Genomic DNA, 16,224 nt, shown 5'->3' with positions numbered 1-16,224 from the left:
AGGTTCCAAAAGGGCAATAAATTTGATAGCTCAAGTTATAGAAACACATGCTGTATCTCTGGTTATGGACCTATTAACATTCCCACTAAAACCAGCCCTTGGGTTTGAGTTTATAATGTGACTGTAAAATTCAGCCCCAGGACAAAACTTTGTAAAACATAGCTGCTCTTGATGCAAGTGTAGTTAAACAACTATTTTACAAGATCTGCTTGGTTGTTTTAAGATACAAAGAAAGCCAAGATTACAAGACTAGGATGCTTACTTGGGTTCTTTCTGAATTAAAACCAGATTGGCTTGTAATCCTGCCGTTACAGATCTCAGTTTAAAAGAGCAGCTTTAGTCCTCTTGGTATTAAACAGACAAATAGTATGCTATTACGGAGCAGAAACAAGCTACAGTCATCTAAAAGAGGGTAGATTTAGACTAGATACAAGGAAGAAATTTTTTATGATGAGGGTGGTAAGACACCGGAACAGGTCGCCCGGAGAAGTTTTAGATGGCCCATCATTGGGAGTGTTCCAGGTCAGGTTGGACAGGACTTTGAGCCACCTGATCTAGTGGGAAATGTGCCTGAAGACTAATGGTCTAAAAATCAAGACTGCTTCAACTTGTTTGTACGTGAAGCTGTGTGCCAGCTATCCCTTTGAGCTTCTGAGAGTAAAGACTCCAAATGCTCACGGCCCAGTTATCCAAATGCTCACACTTTACAAAAACCACATTTCTCAGTACTATAAAGACTTATTCTAAGCTTGCGGAGCAGAGTGGAGTAAGCCAAACGTAGCCTGCTGATATTTAGTGGCTCTGCTAAAATATTACAGTTGTTACCACACTATGATGTGTGTTATCATTCAGACGATTTGCTCTACTGTGGTGGAATACCTGAGGTTTAGGAAAGTATATGGGAGACAGTTAAATTAAATTAGAAGCTAAAAGCTTAAGGGAAAAAAAAAAAAACAAAACAAAACCAAACAAACAAAAAACAAAATAAAACCCAACAACACTGCACGTCACAGCTTCTCAAGTAAATTACAAGAAAGCACTGTTGAGCTTTTTTGTGCTCCTGTCTTTATACAATTTGGTCTTAAATATCTGCCATTTTCATTACTTAGGTACCAGTTACATTAGAAATGTATAAGAAAAGTTGTTTTATTTTCTAAAAAAAAACCACAAAATGATGAGATAACTAATTGAATCCTTCTAGAATTCTGTTTGCAAGTCATTTGCTGCTCAATGTGACTCCTGCTGACACATCTTATGAGCAATGCATATTCCCCGTATTTGCTAATTACATCAAGAATAAAGACAGCATTATGACTTTTAGTGGTACAAACAATCAAAGTTCAAAGTCACGTCTCACTACCAGCTCCGAGTACATACAAACTAAATCACTTCCACTAATGAGAGTCAAAAAAGCATTTTAGAAGTATTTAAATCAATTAACTAAAAATTTATTTGTAAACTGATAGAAAAGTTAAAGTCATCTCATAAGGGAAATCTTTTCAATGCAAATAATGTCTTCAACATTAGCAGTTTGATAATATATTAAAAAAATAAACAAACAAAACTGTTCCTCATACTAGCAATGGCACATGGCCAACAACACAGTGTTAACAAGTCCAAGTGACAAGGAACCAAGCTGTAATTATTAACACTGTGACTTCATCTTGTCCTTTGTAGGTATGATGAAGCTTTAAAATCTTGCCCAACGTCCAGATTCTGATCCCTATCTCAGGATTGAAGACATCGATATCTATGAAATAATGCCCCTTCTAGGTTGCAATTCCACAAAGTAACTTGGTCCACCTTAATTCAAACCTATAAAAAGCTATATAAATCTATTTAAAAATATAAGAATCTATTAAAAATACAATAAAAATTCAGAGTTTATTTCTTTCTCTGGTCCTGGTGTAAAAAATTCTGCAAGACTTAATATACTTCAATATTTCAAAGTTATCAAAAGAATTAAAAGCCTTTAGGTTACTTGCATCCTCAATAAACAATATGGCTTTACCAGAGTAACTGGTTGGAAAGCAGCTTTGCAGGGAAGAACCTGGAGGTCTTGGTGGACAACAAGCCAACCATGAACCCGCAAGGTGCCCACCAGCCTCCTGGGCTGTGTTAGGCAGAGCACTGCCAGCAGGTCAAGGGAGATGATCCTTCCCTTTACTCAGCGCTGGTGAGGGGCGTTGGGAGTGCTGGAGCCAGTGCTGGGCTCCCCAATGCAAGAGAGACATGGACATAATGAAGAGAGTCCAGCAAAGGGCTACAAAGAAAATTCAGGGACTTGAGCATCTGTCACATGAGGAGAGGCTGAGAGAGCTGGGACCGTTTGGCCTAGAGAAGGGAAGGCTCAGGGGAATCTTACCAATGTGCATAAATATCTGGTGGGGAGGAGTAAAAGATGGAGCCAGACTCTTTCCAGTGGTGCCCTGTGAGGACCCGAGGCAACGGGCAAAGTGACAAACAAGAATTCCCATTTAAATATAAGAGAAAGCTTTTGCACTACACGGGTGGGTGAACACTGCAACAGGCTGCCCAGAGAGGTTGTGGAGTCTCCATCCACGGAGATACTCAAAACACGACTGGACATGGCCCTGAACAACCTGCTGTAGCTGACTATGCTCTGAGCAAGGGGGTTGGCCAAAACTATCTCCACAAGTCCCTTCCAACCTCAGCGATTTTGTGATTTGGTGATTAAGAATTTTTTCCACACTCCAAATTCCTTAGAATTATCCATAATGCGTCTCACATCAGACAGTAAACATCTCATGAATTTCAAACTCAATCCATTTTCACAGTTTGTATTAAATCCTACAGTAGCTCACCTTGCAAATATTAACTTGTCTATCTCAACCTCACAGAAAGCAAGGATGTTAAGTACAATTTTAACTATGTTCCCCATGACAAAGCTTGTATTTTCAGAAGTCTGTGTCAAGAGTCAGCACATTGCTGACTTTTGGTATGCCATCTCCTGAGATACATAGATATGGATATATATAATGAGTTCTGGTCTCAATGCTTGCTGTTGGACATGAAGCGCATGACTCACTAAAATCCTTCTTCGCAGCACTTAAAAGACACGTTTCTTCTACGAAAACAGTCATAGTGTATTCAACTACATGTTGATGGTCATGTGGCATGGTCGCACACTTGGAGCCACCTGGTTATGGCAACAGTCCCATTCCCAGAAGACCAGACAGAATGGAATGGTGGAAAAAGCAAAGTGGTCAAAGCAGCACCCCCAGAACACATACATGCCACAAGAAAGAAGCAGCAAGCATGCTAGGTGCGCAACAACTTTTTTTGTATTTACCTGATGTTAACATCTTGTTAGACATTTAAGGAAGCAAATTTAAGGATGAAACCTGCAGAAAACCATTAGGGTTTGTGATTTCAAACTAGGGACAAACATAGAAAGAGAGGAGAAAGGGTATTTTTTCCTATTATCACTTTTGCCTTCAGAAACCGACAATAATTTCAGCTATTTCTGTAAGTTGCATTGCAAATTCTCTGTTTATTTCCTACTGAGTTTATTTTTCTTGTTGTCATTCTTTCAGCTAATACTGATGTTCAAAAACAAAATTAAAAAAAGCAGTAATCCTTTGTTCCACCTTAGACAACTTTCAGTTATATTCACGCTTTTTGGCAATACTTGCTATGGCTACATCCAAGAATGCGTTTATTTCTCTCGCTGCCTCCTCTCTGATCCCCTCCTGGTCACTGCTCTCTCCCCCCTCCTCCAGATATATATGTATTTTTAAGTACATTAATTGCAGTCAAAAGCATTTATGAATGCCCCCAGGTCAAAGTATAAAGCGGCCTGGCTGGCCACATTAAAACAACTTTAAAAAAAATTAGTTGTTAGTATCTATTTTAGTCTAAATTGACACAGCAAATATTTCACTATATCGATATGAAATGGAAGAACGGCCCAGTACTGGCAATTCCTCTGAACGTTTTTTTTCCCTGGGAGAATATTGCCTAAACAGTTTTCCTAACTCTATGTCTCAATACCGTTCAAAGCAGAAATGTATAGTTTTTCTTTCTTTGCAGAGTTAAGTATTTTAGAAATACACTAGAAAATCAACATGAAAAGATAACACAGACCAAAGTCAAAACAAGTTTAGCAATGCAAGTCGCCAACATGGGAAAATTTATTTCAATTATAAGAATGTTTTAGGAGATTAAACATTCAGGTGAGCATGAAGGAGGAATTCAGAGGAAGCATGAACTACAAGACCCATATGAACCAAAGTAATGTGACAACCTTGGGCCTGTTAAACAGAAGGCAAGCTTATCTCAACAAAAAACAATTAATAAATATATGTATCACCTAAACTAATTGAAACAAGGGCATATTCCATGTATGGCTGCTACTGACGCAGGCTGTCCTAAGGACTTGTAAGCTTTTGCTAAGTGCTACAGAAGAGGTAGCCCATTACTTGGGTAGCACTGCACCTTGGGATGAAGAGAGAGAGAAAAGTTTCAGAGTACTGACAATCGGCTGAACTATTTGCACTGTGAAGCAGCAATTCAAATTTACCAAGATGTCTTGCACTCTGTCCATCCTGCGACATTCAAAATGGTACCCATCCTTCTCACTAAGAATCCCACAGGATTAAGTCCTCAGTTTAACTGAGGACTTAATCCTTAAATACTCACTTTAACCCAATTTTATTGTAACATTGCATAATCTGCACTACTAGCAATTCCCTATGGAGTTGGCACCAATTTCTATTTTTAATGTTAAAAACTTTAGTAATGAGGAAACAGTTGTGTTGGGAATACAAGAAAATCAATGTCTGCATATGCTTTAATTAGAACAACATATCCAGCTAGATACTTGCTTCATTTCTCAATAGCACTCCGAACCTTCGCTGTGGTCCTTTGGTACCACTGAAATCCAAGTAAACACTAATCTCCCCTTACATTTTCTGTTGCTGATCTTTTGAATTTCTCTAGCAAGTTATAGAAAACTATAGTGATGCAGTTTTCTTAAAAAAGACACCACAGAAGCAAATTAAAAAAATCCATATTTCTAAAAAAAAGGTTAAAATTCTATTTTGAAGTTGCACCACTAGTTGGCAGCAGCCCTACCTATGAATATCAAAACAAGAGGGTGAAGTAAGCTGTACAAATTCAAGTAATGTTTTTTTAATACCACTTATTGAAATATTGCTCTATGGAGGCCCTACATAGCACAAGGTCTTCTAAATAGGTTTACAAGAAGTAAATAGAAGCACTGAGTGGATGGTGTCTTTCCAGAATACTAAGAGGGAAAAAAAAAAAAAAAAAAAGAATTAGTGATAAAGCAAGTGTGCTGCTCAGAAATTAAGAACTAGAAATGTCTGAACTAGAGGCAGTTATGATAAGTAAGGTATTCTGGCTATGCACTATCACAGCTTAACACATTTGGGTTTGGCTACCATTTGACTTTAAACCTGCCTTTCCTAGTTTTACATTACTGAAAGATTATATCCCAGCCCTATATTTCAAAACATTCAACTTTATAGGTTTTTAATTTTTGATCCCCTTTAATACAGCTTTAACTGTGTTTGTGTTATTCCTGTTTTTCATGAAAACCAGAAGCACACATCAGATCAAAGCCACTTAAGTGCTCAAGAGGAACAGAGCATGACAACAGTCACATTGTGGTGTTGCGTGACAATGGCCTATTACAAAAATCAATGACCTGTAAAAAGTTTTACTTAAGCGTATTCTGGCTTAAGTGTTTTCCAAAGCCAGTAATTACAGCCCCTGATATACAGGTAGAAATGAAGAACAAAGTGATTCTTAGTCAAGTGATTGAATGGAAGTTCAATGTAGGCTGATCATAATAATTCTTCTAATTACAGGCTTTTTGAGATGACGCTTCTGTGTATCTCCACACACATACCAAAAAAAAAAATCAGTCATTTTTATAGTTGTGGTTGTTGGAACTGGGCATGTACCATGTGTCTCTTTGCATCCTCACATAAGATCCCGAAGAACAGAATAAGTTGTGATATTCCTCCTAGGAATCAAAGCTCTTGGCTCCTCAAGAGCTCAAGACTCTATGCTGTGTTTGAAGACCTAAACACCGGCCACATCATCTTTACCTAGGCACTGGTTTCTCCTAAAGTCTCCCATCTACTGCACCCAAAGACAGAAGAGCAAGCAGAATTAGCTTAATTAGTCAAAGAAGAGAGGCAATACCTTCTCAAATTTGGCATTTCATTTAACAGTCAAATCAAAGGCATAATGCCTGATAAGAAATCAGTTGGTGGCCTCCAGGATTCATGTACTGACATGATCATGAAACAGGCACAAGTCCAAGCCTCTACTATGATGACTAATAAGTCTCGGTACTCTGGTGAAGTCAAGCTAGGAGCAGATACATAGACACTGTATGGTCCACACCAAGATTTTTGTTATTAAAAATACCCAACTTGATATAGCCTTAAAAAGGCAATTTAAAACACTTGATCCACTCAAAACAGTACATCAGGGCCCTCTCCAGACTTCTGGAGTCATTATTAATGATTCCATATTGCTTTGTGGCAGAATAAGATTTATGGATTCTCCACCAGTGCTTTCATCCTAGGTGGATCCTCTTGATGTGCTGTGTAGGGATGAATCTAAACCCAGGACCCTCTGCCCTTTCACTCACTGTCTCACTGCAGCTGGAATTCTTCCTTGGACATAGTCCCTGTCCCCACACTCTCCCCACAAAACTAGGGACTTCGGTCCTCTGCATTGCACATCTACTGGGAGGGGCATTCACTGCCTTTCTTCTTTTCAATACCGATGTTCATGCTACTGACTCTTGTGGGTTTTTCCAGTGAATGCTCCATTAAGTCTTTGAATTGAACCATCAACACTGAAAAGCTCTGAAGACTCCTACCATACACAAAAACACCCTTGGCCCTCACCAAAGGCATTTTTCAGTCTTCTACCTCCAATCTACTAACACAGGGCTACTGACCCTTTCTTGAGTTTAGATTACTTGGAGAAAAGAAGCATGTTTAATTTACTAGAGGTTCTGAGGTTCAACATTTGCATGGCACTGAGAAATAAGGAATTCAGAATTTTAAGGGAAAGCTGTCACTTGGGTAACTTGATAAGGATATAAATTGGGTTCAGAATGGGTGTCTCCTCAACGTTCAGTAAATGAGGACAAAAGACAGACAACTGTTTAACAAACCACTGATTTTAGAAAAACTATTTTCTGTTTTTTCTATAACCATCTCCAATATGTATGTCAGATCAGCCAGAGATTTAGCTTTGCATGAGACACAAGCCATCAAAAAGGTTAAGACTTCTGAGTTGAACCGTAACAGCTGCAATTAGACCATTCTATTTACAACTGAGTCACTATTTCCTTAAGTTTTTAAACAATGGAAAAAAACCATTCTTAAACTAGGTATTAACCAGCTGAAATATGTTTACTTTAGGGCTTCCTTCAAGAAAGTTCTCTGAAAGAGAAACTTAATACTTTAAAAGATAAGACTACTGGTCTGTGGTAGAAAAATTAATTGGAATCCAGAAGAGCCGGGTTCAGTCCCCTACAGCAAGACAAGTTTTCTTACAATTAAGCTTCATCGGTTTTGTCACTTCAAATTGTGGAAGACATCATGCAGGAACATCTCAAGAATACACCATCATGGTATGGATGGAACTGTTTTCCTCTCCCCTCTACCCTTCCATGATTAGGGGCTGTCCCGAGTCAAAACTATACCAGGCTTTTCAATGCATGGGAAATAAATACAGCAACAGTTTTGCCACAACAAGCTTCAGCCTCTTCCATTCATCATGTTGCTTCATCTAACCCATCTTATCCCACCTGAACAAATCCAGATATTTATTAGTTACTGACAGTTACCTAATTTCAAACAATGTGGAATGGGGTCAGAAATATCAGGTAATTAAATTGCTGCACATTTTGAAAAAAAATCAGCAGCAGAATTCAGTCTTCACACATTCTTTGACAGCTGATCAGCTAACTAATGAGCACAAATGTAACGACAGATCTATCAGCACTCACTTAGGTTCAAAACCACCAGTGTGTGTTGTCCCTCATCATACGAGGGTATCAAAGGACATGTGGGACGACTGGTGTAACATCCTCATGGTCAAGAAACTAGGGGAAACCTGAAGAAATTAAGTAAGCAGGTTTCACTACCTCCACAAGAATTTACTGCATCTTTTTATAATATACTTGATCACAGGTAAGCATTAACAAGACTCAAAGATGAAACTGTTACTTTATAGTGCATTTTTATTCTATTCCATTATTCCTCTGGAAACAATAAATCAATTCTCCACATCACAGTGATGAAATATGCAATTTGTGTACAACAATCTGACCATTTGCAGAAATGACAGGTGGTAATAAATTAAGTTGGTGTTACACAAACAAGACACCTCCATAAGCCAACAATACACAGAGCTATCAATCCAATCTTCCTTCAGTCCCTATTAGAACATACAGAAATATTAATTTGGGGTGTTACTTAAACAAGTCCAGTTTTTTAAATGCCGAGTTGTACTTGGCCTGAAAATACAATCTCTTACAAGAGGACCCAGTAATTCAAACACCTTTGCACATGAGCTTCAGGAAGCAAAGAGTTTTTATATATTTGCAATCTGTGATCTTAATATGTTTAAATTTATTTTAAAATAAGTACTTCATAGTAGCTAGAGAGAAAATAGGAAACAATTCCTTTCAACAAGGAGCATCTGTGCTTTAATATATATGAAAATACATGCATTTCCGCACAAAACCAGAATATTGCTGTGACAATACACCCTCCACACTACAAACAATTCGTTTTTTTCCATGCAGCAGTATTTCACAGGTCGGTGGTACCTACTTGTCACTCAAACCCCTATGCAAACTGGTACAGTAGATAGCTTTAGGAAGAATGACACAAAGGGATAAAATATTATTAAGTATTCCAACTGAAGGATACGGTATTTCATTGCGTTATTAATTTTAGCTTGAAATTGGCTCTTTGGGATCCTTGTAACTTGGAAGAGGTTCTGTCAGTGCTTACTACAGGCCAGGGGTGGGTCTCTAGTATCTTCAGCATCATGCAATCCCTTGCCAGCACAGAAGTATGTATTAAGTTTATTCTGTTTTAACCAAGGTGCAGCAGAGTAGAAAAGTCAATGGAATTTCCACCACATCTTGAGCACTGTCCAGAAAGTCCAGAGAAGGGCAACTAAAATGATTAAGGGGCAGAGCAGCAGCCATGTGAGGGGAACCTAAAAAAGCTGAGACTCCAGCCAAGAACTTGATCAATATTTACAAAATACACAATGATGGATAAACTGAACCCTAAAATAATCCCGTATTAGTTTCAGGCAAAAGATCTTTTCTAAACAGGAGGTAGTGGACAGAGACTTGTCATGGTTTAGCCCCAGTCGGCAATTAAGCACCACACAGCCGCTCGCTTGCCCTCCCCCCTGGTGGGATGGGGAAGAGAATCGGAAGAGCAAAAGAAAGAAAACTCATGGGTTGAGATAAGAACAGTTTAATAATAATAATAAATAAATAATAATAATAATAGAAAGGAAAGCAACAAGAGAGAGGAACAAAACCCAGGAAAAACAAGCAATGCAACCACTCACCACCCACTGACCAATGCCCAGCCAGTCCCTGAGCAGTGATCACTACCCCCGGGCGAACTCCCCCCAGTTTCTATACTGAGCATGACGCTGTATGGTATGGAATAGCCCTTTGGCCAGTTTGGCTGTGCCCCCTCCCAGCTTCTTGCGCACCTGGCAGAGCATGGGAAGCTGAAAAGTCCTTGACTAGTGTAAGCACTGCTCAGCAACAACTAAAACATCAGTGTGTTCTCAGCATTATTCTCATCCTAAATCCAAAACACAGCACTGTACCAGCTCCTAGGAAGAAAATTAACTCTATCCCAGCCAAAACTAGGACAAGACTGTGGAGGCAGATGGTAGCAGCAAATTCAGAAAGGTATGGACAACAGGCACATGAATGGATATTAAGAGACTCTCTAGAAGTCTCTAATGCAGTGGATGCTGAAGAAACACAAGGATGGACTGCAGGCAACAGCCATGCTCAGGTGGTCTCCTGGAACAGTCACAAGCAGGAGATGCTGTCAAAGAGAGTGGACTACTGATGTGATACATTTTTTTTTACATTAAGAACATCTACAAAAGCTTAACCTTTTTCTTCTACTGTTGAAGCTGAAATATGACCGTTACCGCTTCCAGAAAGTTGAGATGAAAATACAGATATACCAGCTTTGCGATCTTTCTCATGCCTTATGTTTTACAGACTACATTTATCAAGTCAATAGTTGCCAGTGCAAGATGATGATCTCCAGGCTTGGAAAAGACTGACATCAAGTCAGAAAACAAAAAGAATTCAAATAACATTTTGATGATTCTCTTGCATAGAACAAATCAGAAAATGAAACCATCCTAGAAAAAAGCACATCTGTGAATGCATCAGAAAAGCCTACACTGTATATTCTGATCCTTATAAGGGTTCATATAAGTATGTTTAAAAAACCCACAAAAATTAAAGATGTCCCATCACTCATGCAATATTTTCAAGGTTTTTTAAAAAGTGTTAAGTATTTTCTTACGCACAGTTCAAGTTCTCAGGTATAGTTTAATGTTCAAATATCATTAAAGGACTTTCAGTCTGGTTTCTCAGATCTGCCCCTGTAAGAAGCTACAGAACTGTCATATGATTATTTCTGAAGAATATATTTGTAAAGAGGTTTGAGTTCATTTTTCAAAGGCAAGGAAGCTGTCACCACAGGCTGCTGAACCAACTTAATATAACCAATTTGTCCTTGCTGCTGCCAAAGCTGCGGAGCTTGCTACCCCTTTCCTCCCTGCCAAATGTTTCCTCATCCACTCTTCCTGGCTATGCAGCCCTTGCTTCCCTTCTGCGGCCTCCTGCTGTTTCTTAAAACAGTTTTTGAGCTGCTTTTACTTATGAAGACAGAATAAATCAATCCAGGCTTCTTTTTTCTGGTTTTGGTGGGGGGTTGTTTTTGGTTTGTTTGGGTTTTTTTGGGGGGAGGTCCATTTAAAGGAGGTGAAGTGGCTCAGAAAAGCTCTGGAGCCAGCACAAAGCACATGGTGAGTAGTAAGGAGGAGAAGGCTTCCCATTTTTGGTAGCTGCAAGCTGGTATGTCAGCTCACAGCTCCTCTTGGACTACATGTTGGGGGGGGAGGAATAAATACATCAATGGGAGACAGAAACCATCTTCCTCTGCACTCACAAAAGGATTGGAGAAATGACTGAGTTTTGTTTTGGCGAAATTGCTTTTTTCAGTACAGCTGCACAAATCCTTTGCAGTCCAAATCTGACAGCTCCAAGCCCCCGATGCTAAAGTATTAAATAGCATTTACTGATTTTTCAATACCTGGGCAAGGGGGGCAGGGGGTAGGAGGGGAGAAGGAGAGAGGGCAGAACACTGGTAGGAGAGGAAGAGGAACTCTTCCACTGTAATAATTAAAGAAGGCAAAAATAATTTGGTCAAAATACCAATATTAGAAATTCAAGTGTCATTTTCAAGTTCAACCTCATTTTTTCCCCTTCCTTTAAAGCCATTTATCAACTATTAGCTGCTACCCAGATAAGTATGACCAACTAAACAGCCAGATTTTAAATAAGAGACCAAGAATCTATAACAGTAATGTATTGAAATGGCACAGAAAAATATCCAGAAAGTGCCAGAGTGGACAGAAGAAGGAACAAACATGAAGACAGAATAGGGAGGAGCTGCTGAGAAAAACAAGTAACTCCCTCAAGGCAGAGTGAATGAACTTTTATGGTATTCAGCAGCAGGTTCAAAAACCGGAGTCCAGCTTCCTGGCTGAAATAACACTCACCTACCTCACCACAGAGGATCTTGCTGATCTACAAAGCTCCTATGTACATCTCCTTAATAATAAAGATGAACAGTTCTTTATGTTACTGACAGACCTGTATAATGCCTACTCCTTACCCTGCATACTAAATAAAAAAAGAACGGAAACTGCAAAGGACTTATTTGTTACGTCTTAATTATGAAAAATAAAGTTTTTACAATAGTGGCTTTGCTTAACTTAAAAGTTTTGTTTCTACAACGGATGTAAAAAGATTGTATATAATAAACTAAATGTAAGGCATCAGAAATACATTAATTGCTTATCATTAATTTAAGATTAGTCTCATATTTCCTGACAGTGGAGCAATAGAAGCAAATTATCTTTTAGCAGTTTCCCAGTTTGAAAGGTTTGCAAACTCAACAATTATGGCTGCTATAGCATCCCGTGTTCTTCTGTGATACAATTATCTTCTTAAAAATAAAAATAATCCATCCGATATTACGTTTTACAACATGCAACTTTGATGCTACTACAAAACGTATGCGAAGGAAGAACAAGGTACAGAAAGTATACTTGTGAAATACCAAACACATTTCCAAAAGTGTATGAGAATTTTATATCTCTAGAAATTTTTACTATCAAAATTTGAGACATCTCCTGACTTTGGGTTCAGATTAGATAGCACATGAGCTGAAGGCCTCGAAGGCACAGTCTGAAAGGAAAAAAAAAAAAAGTCTAATTACCTAGTTTACTCAAAACAATTACAATTTCCCTTTGCTTAGGAGCAGAGTATTTGCTAACAGATGAGACAGTAGTTCTGGTACTAGAGCAAGTTTTATCATTTGATACATTCTTACCAATGAAATTCTTAATTCCAATAATCTGGACACGGGCAGAAGTTGATGAAATTCCTGGGGAACAGTAGAGACAAGTAAGGCTTGTTTGCACCTGATACAAGGCAGCCAGTGATGAGCACCTGTAATTTGCAACAGAATCAACAAAGCATCTCATAGTTAACTATCATGGCACTATCTAGAGACCTTCAGCCAGGGATCAGAATTTAAAGAGGTGGTAGAAGCACCACATTATCTGTTAAGAGTAACTTTTTGGCCAGAGACCATTTGAATACATGACAGAACAAGTAACTACAATGAAGTGTAAAGGAAAAAGGTTAATTTGAAATATGCCTGGCACAATCAATGGCAGCATTTAAGTACAACTAACCTCTAATTATTTCCCAATATTTTGTAAATGTTTAAAGATGCTCAGCATTTGTCTGAAACATGATTCCATCACATTTTAATCAGCTGCAGAATATTTCACTGAGCAAGTGAGTTTCATAAATAACAGGCATTCAAAGAGGAAAAACTCATTTAAAAATGCAGCTGTATTCTTCTGTCAAAGACAACGCTACTCAGACGAATGATGTACACCAAAAAGAGGCAATCAGAGAAGCAAAGAGCAAAAAGCAGAGCTTGTCAGGCTTCGAGAACATTTTTGTTCCACCTGGACAACGAGGAACTGTCCTTGCGGGACGCAGTGTACACACTGGTCTGCTGCTGGGCTTTGGCAGATGTAGTGCCAACATTCCTTCTACACAAACGCAAAATTTGAGACATTAAGAGTTAATAAGATTTGCTCTGAAGAAATAAGCTGCAGATTATTTTCACACTCCAGAAGGAAATGAGTTTACCCACTTTAAAGAGTGACTAGAAGAATATTTCGCTAATATAACCAGGAGTACAGAGCAGCATACTTGATGAGATGTTGCGGTTTACCCCTTCAGGTTAAAAAAAAAAAACAAAAAAAAAACCACCACACACCTAAAACAAAACAAAACCAACAACCAAAAACCACCAACCCCCTAAAACACCCCCAAGCCATCACCTTTCACTTACTGTAAGACTACATATTTAGAAAGTTTTAAGAGCAGCAAATTCTGATTCATTAATGTACAACACTAATTTTTCACTTAAGATGTCAGTTAATAAACAGACTTACAACATCCCTGTTCCACTCTTCTTGTGAAAAATGTATTTTTCACAGCAAGAACTTCAGCTGCACAGACTGATTCGCTGCTATACTTTGTAGCAAAAGTGAGATACACACAAAAAGGGTGTTGGTGTAAGAAAAAACCCTTCAGAAATAGATACTGGTCTGTTTCTTCACTGCAAAAGTGGCAGCACAGCCTTCCCTCATTTCCTCACTTATTTTACCTATCCCATACTGAGCTCTTGCTAAAGATCAGAAAGCTGCCTTTCTTTCCAGATTTCTTCATGGAGGTTTCGATGGCCAACTCAAACTGTGGAAGATGTTACTCACCCCAAATCCGAGACTGATATTTTTCTAAACTAGACAACTGAAGATTCTTTGGTTTTTTAATTAATCAAAAGAAACTCACAGCTGAAAGATTTCTGAGACAAAGACAACTGATACCAAACTAAACAAAAACTTGTTTCCGTTTCTATTTACTTCACATTTATGATGTACTAGGTTATTTGTTAAAAACAACTCTTATCCATTTTCCATTGCACATAGCAATTCAGTCATTTTAACAGTATTTAAAAGGAGAGGACTTTAAAAAAATTTTTTTGTTAACTTATTTCACTGGTGTGTCTGCCTTCCAATTGTTTAATTTTCTGTTACCTGCCAAATACTTGATATTAAAAAAAACCAACTGAAATTAGAGTTGTTGCTTTTATAAATCAGATAAATGTCCAGAAAAAAAAAAAAGACCAAATACCTTGTTCCTCATTTTCCAGATGTAAGATGTAATTTTAGAACTGGATTTCTTCTTTCAGAGTTTAATTTAAAAAAGAGAATACATTGCTGCACAGCATGTATTCCATAACTGAAACTTATAGATTTACCTTGAAGTTTGGTGGGTTTTGTTGTTGTTGGTTTTTTGGGTGGTTTTTTTTTTCCCCCCAAGGTATTTAACAAAGGTATATGCCAATATAAGGTATTTACAAAGAAATTATTTTGGATAGGGTTTGTCAATTCTTCCAGGACATCTTGCAGGACAGGCTTAAATTCCTTGCTTGTTTGTTTTAATGCAACAAAATTAAGATTAAAGAGCTATAACAAATTACTTTGGGAATATTCCTAAGAACGTGTTGTTTTGACAGAAAGCTCTGAACTTATAAATGAAGTTATTATAACATTTATATAATCTACTCTTACATGCTAAACGAAACAGTTCACAGCGATAAAACAAACAGCATCTCTGCGGCCTGAAAGGAGTGAGAGGAAAAAGGAAAGCACACAAAGAAGTAGTTATCAAAGCCAGAAATAATATTCCAACTAAAAATTCAGTGCCAAATTACACTGTACCACCAATGTCAAAGAAAACATGCCATAATTAACAAATCATCAACATAAAGCATTCAGGATCCACCCTTCTTCAGTATGACCTTAATTTTGCAAAGCAGTGACCATACCTATGGATTTCCAGGAGAACAGCAGATTTGAACACACAAGTTGTCGTGGTTTAGCCCCAGCTGGGAACTAAGCACCACGCAGCCGCTCACTCACTCCCCCCTGGTGGGATGGGGGAGAGAATCGGAAGAGCAAAAGTGAGAACACTATATTTATGTTCAGCTGATAAGCACTGGAATATGTACATGCACACAGGTAAGGAAGGAGGAAGCATTCAACACCTGGAAGCACCCAGCCCTATAAACCTGTAAAAAACTGCACAGTTGGTCACAAAGGACACGTTTTATGAGCAACTTTATTGCATTACAGTAGGTTGACTGTCCTTGCAAGAACAGAAGGGTAATAGCTTATGTCCTATCCGAGAAATATTTTTCCCATTACAGGAAAGGAACAAGACAGTATTTTTATTTCCAACAGAACTGGAGCAATATTAATAATCTGAGTGTAGACTGGATATAAAGAACGAGGAAAGTCTAATAAAAAGAAGGAAGAATATTCCCCCCCAAGAATTTTATGGTAATAAGTTACAAAAAGTTATAGATTAACTCCCGCTTCATATGATTATTCCAGGGCTGAAGCATCACATATACCACAGAGACAGATAGAAAACTAAAATTCATGCTAATTGTCACATCCTCTGTCCAGGTACCATCCACGCTAGCAAAAGGGAACGGTTCCCACTCCACCAAATGTAGTGTTATTCAAAAGAATTGAAGTTTACTCAACTTCTTGTTTACGTTCCCATCACTGAGCAGGAAAATACTGACTGGCTTAAGGCATCCATGACCGATTCTTAAAAAAAGCAGCATTAAAATAAATCATTACAGCATATCAACAGCTTGTGTAGATCCACAAACACACACTACGGGCAAGCACGCTTAACAGACAAGTAAATCCATTTTAAGTTGAGGTTTGGTTTTCTACCACCAGTCTGCCCTCATT

At 38.2% G+C, this 16,224-nt stretch overlaps 1 protein-coding gene across 6 annotated transcripts in view; it reads right to left on the bottom strand.

Annotated features, from left to right (window-relative positions):
• PTK2 (protein tyrosine kinase 2) overlaps positions 1–16,224 on the bottom strand; it is a 232,081-nt gene that overhangs the window by 142,951 nt on the left and 72,906 nt on the right. The window contains exon 1 of one of the 6 annotated variants that reach the window (XM_072851824.1): positions 12,702–12,755. The exons of the other annotated variants lie outside the window; for them this stretch is intronic. The gene's annotated coding sequence lies outside the window, so the exon portion shown is untranslated. Of the gene's footprint in view, positions 1–12,701; positions 12,756–16,224 lie in introns of those variants that run through there. 6 annotated transcript variants of the gene reach the window in all.

Source organism: Ciconia boyciana, chromosome 2 (genome assembly GCF_034638445.1).
Source record: "Ciconia boyciana chromosome 2, ASM3463844v1, whole genome shotgun sequence".
Classification (NCBI taxonomy): domain Eukaryota; kingdom Metazoa; phylum Chordata; class Aves; order Ciconiiformes; family Ciconiidae; genus Ciconia; species Ciconia boyciana.
Note: the sequence above shows the minus strand (reverse complement) of the source record. Positions and strands in the feature narration are given on the sequence as shown.